The sequence below is a fragment of the Marmota marmota genome, unplaced genomic scaffold (genome assembly GCF_001458135.2).
Source record: "Marmota marmota marmota unplaced genomic scaffold, marMar, whole genome shotgun sequence".
Classification (NCBI taxonomy): Eukaryota; Metazoa; Chordata; class Mammalia; order Rodentia; family Sciuridae; genus Marmota; species Marmota marmota.
In genome coordinates, this window is record NW_025999880.1 from 14,490,072 (window position 1) to 14,499,436 (window position 9,365).

Genomic DNA, 9,365 nt, shown 5'->3' on the forward strand with positions numbered 1-9,365 from the left:
GAGAAATTCCTCACACAGGACCTTAAGCCAGATGGATATCTTTGGAAGCAAAAATTTTGATCCTTGATATGGGATCAGCAGGAATTCTACCCAGCTCTGATGAACCTGGATCTGTGTGTGTGTGTGTGTGTGTGTGTGTGTGTACACATCCATTAGTCCTGAGAAGCTAGTCATCTGTAGATGTACAAAATGGCAGAGATTAAACCCAAGATTACTGGTATGGTGAACCCAGGACATGAGGAAGTAAGTATGGTGTTCCAGAAGAAGGAGGTTTTGAGATAGAAGAATGTTCTATTCTATTTTTCCTGTAAACTGAAAGTCAATAAACTTAGGGTCTGATTCTGACTTAACACAGACTGTGAGTCATGATGCTATTCATTTAATCCTCTTGGATCTGTTTTTTTTTTCTCTTCATCTTCTTTTTGTTCTTTTTAGTTATACATGAAAGTAGAATGTATTTTGACATACTATACATATATGGAGTATAAATTCCATTCTTATGGTTGTACCTGTTGGGGAGTTACACCAGTCGTGTATTCACATATGAACATAAGAAAGTATGTCTGATTCATTCTACTGTCCTTCCTGTTCCCATTCCCCCCTCCTCTTTATGTATAATATAAAGGAGTTCAATTCTGTGGTTTTTAAGATCTTTTTCATCCCTACTATTCTATTGTTTAAGGTAAGGGTAAAGAGTCTAGGATTTGGAGTGAGGATGTAGTTTAGTGGTAGAGCATTTGCCTAACATGTGCAAAATCCTGTTTTTGTTTTTGTTTTAGGTCCTGGGTCTGATCCTTAGCATGGCAAGGGAAAAAAGAAAAAGAATCTGGGCTCTGGCATCAGACTGCCTGTGTCCAAGCCCAAGTGATCACCCTTACAAAATTGCTTAACTTCTCTGGCTTCTTTATCCTCTTCTGAGGAAAAAATGAGTTAATACAAGACAAATCCTTAGAACAGTGCCAGATACATAAACTTAATAATTATTAATACCATTTGTTTTAGTTATCTATTCCTCCATGACAAAGTTCTCTGAGACTCAGTAGTTTATAATTATCATTTTAATTGTATCTCAGAATTCTATGGACCAGGAATTTGGACCTGGCTTGGCTGGATGATTCTTCATTCTATCTGGTGTTGCTGAGGACACTCAATGATATTCAACTGTTGTATGGGCTGATCTGGAGGATTCAGGGTGGTTTCACCCACCTGTCTGATGTGTTAATGGGTCTGAACTCAGTTAGATCTATTAGCCAGAGCACCTATCTGTGACCTCTCCAGCATGGTGGCCTCATGGTAGTCTAACTTCTTACCTGTCAGCTCCCATAAATTGAAGTGGGAGGATTACAAGGAATAAGGCTGAGGCTGCATGGGCTTTCATGACCCAGATGTGGATGTTACATAGTATCACTTTAACCATATTCAATCAAAGTAGTCCAGATTCAAGGCAAGGAGACATAGACCCCCAACTGTCAATAGAGGAGTGTCAAAGGACTTGATGTACTAAAGCAAGTTTACTTTTTGACTCCTGGAAGAAGTTTACCCCATATGAATTCTAGATGAAAAAACGAAACAATGTCTCCCTCTTGTCAGAGAATTCTATTTCCTGAGATTTCAAGATGACTGATGCAATGCCTTCCTTAGAGATATGCACATGTGGGGCTGGGGATATGGCTCAGTTGGTAGAGTGTTTGCCTTGCATGCACAATGCCCTGGGTTCAATCCGCAGCACTGCCAAAAAGAAAAAAGAGAGAGAGAGACATGCACATGTATACACACAGACATGCATATCCAAACACACACAGGTAAAATCTGATGTACATGTGTAAACAAGTTTGTAGCTCTCACCATATCTTAGTTCAGGGATACCAAAAGTCTTTCTTAGTCCTTCTTTTTCCAGGAAGTTAATTCAGGTTTTTTTTTGTTTTTTTTTTTTTTTGGTGTTGAGGATTGAACCCAGGGCCTTGTGCATATGAGGCAAGCCCTCTACCAACTGAGCTATACCCCCTCAGTGAACATTATTCCTTCTACTGGTGTAGACAAGGAGATCTGACTCCAGTCAGTCATTGACTGAAAAAGAGGGCATAGATCCAAAACCTGCTAATATTTGACTTTGACATGTTCTCTGGGTTGTGTGTGTATGTAACTGTCTCCTGGATTTGATTGGCTCAAGGTAGGATAGAAATGAGATCCTGTATTGAGAGTGGGCAGGAGTGTTGCAGGCCAAGGAAGCCAACGTGAGATTGAAATTTTGCTGGGGATCAGCTCAAATCCTCACCCTCATCAGCCTTACCACACTCTTCTCCACACTTGTTCTATGTCCCAGGCAGGCTCTCTTCTCCCTGTTGTTCCCTGTGACATGTCCTTCCATTCTTTCAAGTCTGTGCCATGCTGTTCCTTCCAAGTGGAATGTCCCTCCCTCCTCTTTTTTCCTAGCAACTCCCATGTCTACCTTTTGTATCACATGATCACAAAAATGATATGTTTATATGCCCACTGTCCTGAAGAGCAGGGATCAGAGGCTGGGTTGTAGCTCAGTGGTAAAGTGCTTGTTTAGCACACAAGAGGAGTTTAATCCCCAGCACCAGGAGGGGAAAAAAAAGCAGCCATCATACACATTTACTACCATGTCTCTAGTGCAGGCACAGAATAGTGCTCAACACCCGCTGGTTGAAGTAGTGGTCGAATGAGCTGCTGTGCTCCCATGTTCAGCAACTACGTCTCTGCACCGTTCACCTCTCCCTGGGCCCATATGAGAAGAAGCAAAGATCTCAAAAGTTGGGGTAGAAAGTTCAGGCTGGATTCTGGAGGCCCCAGAAAGGCTCTGTGAAGTCTCCCCAAACAGGTGATGAGCTGCAGAGGTTCAGCCAGCAAACCCACAGTCCCTCACACCTCTAATGGGAAAAGCTGAAGAATTCTGCAAGGTTTTTCCAGCGTGGGAAAGGATGTCTTAACATCCCCAGGCCTCAATTGAGTCTATAAATGTCCCTGGTTCTGCTAGGTGAGCATTAGGGTCTGTCAGGAATACTTACCTGGCCTGAACTAGAAGCTTTCTGGAAGGAGATGAGTCTGGTTGCTGAGGAAGGGATAAGTTCAGTTGAAAAAAGAAGTCCCCTGAACTAGTATCTTCACACTTGAATGTGCAAACAAATCCCTTGTGAAACTTGTTAAAGCATAGTTTCTGATTCTGTAGGGTTGAGGTCAGACCAAATACTATGCTTTTCTAGAAAATAATATGCTTTTCTAGTTTCCAAATGATGGTGCTGTCTGAAGGAAGGGATGGGGCACAAGGCTTTTGGAATCACATTCTGAGTAGCAAAGACTTAGGAAACTGGCATTATGATCCAGAAACATTGCCACCAACCATCAATCATTAAAAAATGATCAGATGAGCCAGGCATGGTGGTGCATGCCTGTAATCCCCACTGCTCAGGAGGCTGAGGCTGAGGCAGGAAGATCGTTGAGTTCAAAGCTAGCCTCAGCAAAAGTGAGGCACTAAGCAAATCAGTGAGATTATATCTCTAAATAAAATAAAAAATGAGGCTGGGGATGTGGCTCAGTCTCAGTGGTTGAGCACCCCTGAGTTCAATCTCTGGTACAAAAAAAAAAAAATCAGATGATGTGCAAGACTATCGAGTATAAGCTAGCCTAACAAATATCTGGCTTAATTTCAAATTCTTTTTTTTTTTTTTTAAAGAGAGGAGAGAGCGATAGAGAGAGAATTTTTTTTAAATATTTATTTATTAGTTTTCGGCAGACACAACATCTTTGTTTGTATGTGGTGCTGAGGATCGAACCCGGGTCGCACGCATGCCAGGCGAGCGCGCTACCGCTTGAGCCACATCCCCAGCCCTAATTTCAAATTCTTACATTTATTTATTTAATTCTGTGACCATGTCAGACATCACTAATAGATCCCAGCACTATTTCCCACTACATCCAAGAGGATGCCTCAGAATCCATCTCAACACAGTACTCTAGATTGCTATCCAATTCATTACAGTTGGCATGAGAAATTACCTCATTTGGTACTTGTGGTATGGTTGTTAAAAGTCTGAAGGCCTTTGCTAGTCTGATGCCCTTGGAACAACACTTCTATGAACTTTAATTTGTTGTAATTAGAGGTTAAGAGAACACTCATTTCAAGTTAATTTGAACATTAACTGATGCTGTGAATGCATAGTGTCTGATAGACAGTATTCAATAAATGGTGGTGACCATGCATAGGGGAGAATGTGTTGACTACATGATTGAAGGGGAATGTGATTGTGGGGTGGGAAAGAAGAAGGCAAAGGAGGATAAGTTTCAATCTCCTTAAATGTAAGATCCAGATGGTGTTTCACATGCTAGGGGCAGGGAAAGATGGGAAGACTGAGGATGACTGGAGGATTTTCAGCTTTCTGGATGGTGTTGGGCTCCCTACTGGAACTAAAGCTCTTTGGTTGGAAGGAGTGGCACTTGACATGTTGAGAAACCTAAGCTCCTAACTTCTTGTCAAGAAAAACTGAGAGGCTGGGTGTTAGGGTCTGTAAACAAGTCAGGATGGCACCTGGCAGCCGGACTGCGGCAGCTGGGATTGTGGCTTAGCCATAGAGTGCTTGCCTAGCATGCACGAGGCACTGGGTTCGATCCTCAGCACCACATAAAAATAAATAAAGGGGGCTGGAGATGTGGCTCAAGTGGTAGCGCACTCGCCTGGCATGCGTGCGGCCCAGGTTCGATCCTCAGCACCACATACAAAGATGTTGTGTCCGCCAAGAACTAAAAAATAAATATTAAAAAATTCTCTCTTCTCTCTGTCTCTCACTCTCTCTTTAAAAAAAAAATAAAAATAAAAATAAATAAAGATATTGTGTCCACCTAAAACAAAAAAAATTAAAAAAAGATTATTGATAGTATGTAGTTTTGCATCTATTAAGCAAATTTATTTTAGTGCTTTTTTTTTTTTTTTTTTTTTAGGTGTTAGGAGCTGAATCCAGGGCACATACTGATCTTCATGTTTAGTGGGACTTCCTTTTATATGTATGTAATTAAATACAATTTTTTTTGGGGGGGGTACTGGGGATTGAATCCAGGTTTGCTTAACCACTGAGCCACATCACAGTCCTTTTTATTTTTATTTTTTGGAGATAGAATCTTGCTAAGTTGCTTAGGGCCTCATTAATTTGATGTGGCTGGTCTCCAACTTGCCATTCTCCTGCCCCAGCCTCCTTAGCCACTGGGATTATAGGCACACACCATAGCACCTGGCTCTTATTTCAACCTTCCCGATTACCTAAATATATCTCTGCTTTTTGGGTCCCCCCTTGAATTGGCTCCTTCATTAATTAATGAGTTAAGTGAAAATTTGACATGTTTATTGTGTATTTGGATGAGAATAATTATTCTGCCTTGTAGAAAAATTTTTATAACATTCTCATTAGCAGCAGTGAAGATTGGGCCAGAGGTGTGCAGAATTCTCCATCCTGACCACATTTTTCCACTTGTTCTTAACACCATCACATACTGCAGGTTCATAAAGGATTGTCCCCAGTTTTGTTGCTTGTTTGATCTGATTCAAACAGATTTAGCATGATTTGATAAGGGAGCAAAAAATACCTTCCCTCTACCTTTCTAAGTTCCTTGGCTGGGCTATGAATTAAATGGAACATAAAACAGATTAATGGAAAAAAATTATATTTAATTACATACGTATAAAAGGAAGTCCCACTAAACATGAAGGTCAGATGACTGAGGTTTATGTAGTACCCTGAACTCCAAAAAAGAAAAAGGACCTTGGTTTTGTTTTTGTTTTTGTTTTATGGTGCTGGGGATCTAACCCAGTATAAGGCAAGCATTCTACCAACTGAGCTATATCCCCAGCCCAATCTTTTTGGGTGAGGACACAAGTGATGGGAGGCTAAGAGGAGGAACTGATGGTAAGTATATGTGGTATTATTATGCAGATAAAATCTCTTAGTAAGTATTTAATAAATGCCAGTTAAGCTTATTCATTCGTGTGTTGGATCAGTGGATGTGAGTTTTTAGGTAATAAAAGTTATGTCCCAATAGCCCTCTGCCTGATTCAAATATTTTACTAATACAGATTTCCTTCACAGAGATAGGTTTATTTCATAAAAGTACAGTTTCTCAGATTTACTTCTGTGTCTGTAGTTTCTCCAGAATAAATAGTTCAAAATATGACAAAGAAGTACATTTTGGTATAGCCAGGCATACATTTGTAATCCCAATGACTTGGGAAGGTTGAGGCAGGAAGATTGCAAATTCAAGGCCAGTCTAAGCAATTTAGCAAAACCCTGTCTCAAACAAAACAGTACATTTTGGGGTAGCACATTTTGATATCCTATAGTCATATTTTTGGGTGGTGTATTCTGAACTCTAATACTTCCGTATTTGATCTGGGCACAGTCTCAAATATTTGGATGAGTTTGCTTAACAAAATATGTGATAATGCCACAAGAGCCACATAAATATGTATCCACTCATTCATTCAACAAACTTGATTGTCAAATGCATGTGGGCAGGAAGAAACTGGATTTATGCAGCTCTAGAATTTAGCAACTGTCTGATTCATAAGTACCAAATATACATCCTAGGGCTAGGCATTTAACTCATAGGCAGAGTGCTTGCCTAGCATGCAAGAGACCCTGGGTTCAGTTCTAAAAAACTCACATCCACTGATCCAACACATGAATGAATAAGCTTAACTGGCATTTATTAAGTACTTACAATGTGCCAGGCACTATTTCAAGCACTTTGCTTGAATTAGTTTGTTTATTACTCACTCTAGTTGCAAGGAAATTGCAATTCCCATTTACAGATGATGCAAAGAAAGTTTCATTAACTTGCTCAAGGTCAGCAGTTAGCAAGTGGCTGAGGCAGGATTCTAGCCCAGGCAGCTGGTTCCAAAAATCTGATGTTGGACTTTTTTTTTTTTTTTCTTGGTACCAGGGATTAAACCCAGGGGTACTTAATCACTGAGCCAAATCTCATGCCTTCCCCCTTTTTTGAGACAAAGTCTCGCTAAGTTGCTTGGGGGCCCCACTGTTACTGAGGTTGGCCTCGAACTTGTGATCCTCTTGCCTCATTCTCCTGAGCTGCTGGGATTGCAGGCTTGTGCCACTGTGCTGGGCTCTTGGGCATCTTGCTGGCCTCTGAGATATAGAGATAAAAGTCACACCAAACACACCTCAAGGAGGGAACACTTAAGAAAGGAGGTAAATAAATAACAATGTGATGTGATGTGACAAATAAGAACACATTTGTGGGGACAAAGAGTGTCAGAGGATTGGACAGTGGTAAAGCTCTTTGTGGAGGGGCCATCTGACCTGAGGTAAGTTCTGAGGTGTTGGTAGTTAATATATAGCCTAGAAGAAGGGAAGGACCTCAGGTCGTAGGAAGAGTGTGGTACAAAGCTATGGAGCTTGGTTGGTCTGCAATGTAAGATCCAGATGGTGTTTCATGTGCTAAGGGAGGGAATGTCTGGATGTTCCCTGGAGGCCTGGTAGGATTTCTTTTCCCTTCCTTTCCTTCCTTCCTTCCTTCCTTCCTTCCTTCCTTCCTTCCTTCCTTCCTTCCTTTCATTCATTTTTAGGGTGAAAGTAGTGCTGGGGACTGAACTCAGGGGCACATGACCACTGAGCCATGTATTTTATTTTTTATTTTATTTAGAGACAGGGTCTCACTGAGTGGCTTAGTGCCTCGCCATTGCTGAGGCTGGCTTTGAACTTGTGATTCTCCTGTCTCAGCCTCCTGAGCCACTTCCCAGTGGCTTACAGGTGTGCGCCACCAGGCCCAGCTTCTTTCATTCTTTCTATGCTAGAGATTGAACCCAGGGCCTCCTGCCTGCTAGGTAAGAGCTGTATCCTCTAGCCTGGTCTGGCCTGGCAGAATTTGAAGCAAGGGTTTTATGAGCTCAGACTCCACACTGTGCCCTCAACCCCCTTGGCACAGGACACTAAATCCTGTACACAGAATTCTCTACAAGCCACATCTACCCCAGAGAGTTCCTAGGGAGGACTAGACCAGAGAGAAATGCTAATTGAATTTGGGACACACCCAGTGCCACGTGGGAACAATGACTGGGAATCCTCACTCCAGCCTTCCCACCCAAGTTTCCACTGTCCCCACCAGCCACAGCCCGTCCACTCTCTTCTGTCACATTTCCCCAGGAGGCCTGAGATAAGAATACCCACCTCCCTTCCTGAATCCTTTCCTGCCACCCTTGACTCTACTAACCTAAGCAGCTGCAGAATCTGGCTCACTCAAGCCCCAGGGAGAGGAAGGTAAATGGGGAGACAGGAATTTGCTGGGGGAGCCATGGCTTTGGTCTGTACCCTCCCCTTCCACAGGGCTGAAGTGGTGATTAGTTGGTTAATTATATACAAGCCATTTCCGATTGGCATAAGCCCACCCACCCACAGAGCCTGCCCAGAAGGCAGGCAGACCTGGCCCAGGGACAGGAGCTGGGGTGTCAGCTACTTTGGGGGTGGGGTGGTCTTGACCCCTGCCATGGTGGAAGGGAACGTGATTGTCTTCCCCTCTCAGATCTCCTCCTCTCTCCCTCATCTAGGTCTCCTTCATATCTTTTCTATCCTCCCTTTTGCTTGCCCCCATACAAATCCCTTTCCCTCCCTTTCCTCCCTGTAGGTTTGGAATGAAATCACGGGGCTCTGAGTTCCGCACTAGGCCCCTACATAAACACTCTGATTGGGGCTAATTATAAGGGCCAGGTTGGGAGGCTGGAGCCTTGAGAAAGCTTTGGCGTCCAAACAAAGGGCCCAGGACTCAGCCCCCAGCCTGGGCCGGCTCCTCTCCAGCCCTCACTGGCACTGAGGCGAGGACTTCCTGGGCCACTGGCAAACCCAACAGTCCATGAGCTTATTCCCTGTCCCAAGTCACTTCTTGTTCATCTTGTTGCTTTGCCTCAGTCCTTTAGGGACTCAAATTCTGGGGCCTTCCCAGATGGCTTAGAGGAGCCACAAGACTGCAGGGGAAGGCAAGGCAGCTGGGGAGGCCTCTCAGGCTGTGAGGCTAGGGATGGGCAGGAGGGGCAGGGGGAGGCGCAGGGGAAGCCAGCTGTGACAGTCCTAGCTCTAATTAGCCAGCTTCAAAGCCTGTTGGTGAGGCCCACCAGCGTGTGCGTCTGGTCACTCAGGCGAGTAAGACATTTCTGTCCTAATCAGAGGAAAAAGAGGGAGACAAATGCTGCCTACCACCACCCTGAGGAGATTTTGAGACCCTGGGCTGGCATCCAGAGTCAGAGAAAAAACTTTAGGAACACAGGAAACATTCTACTCTGTTAAAACTAATGGTTACAATAGGTTACAAAGCCCTCAAAAAAAAAAAAAAAAAAAAAAAAAAAAAAA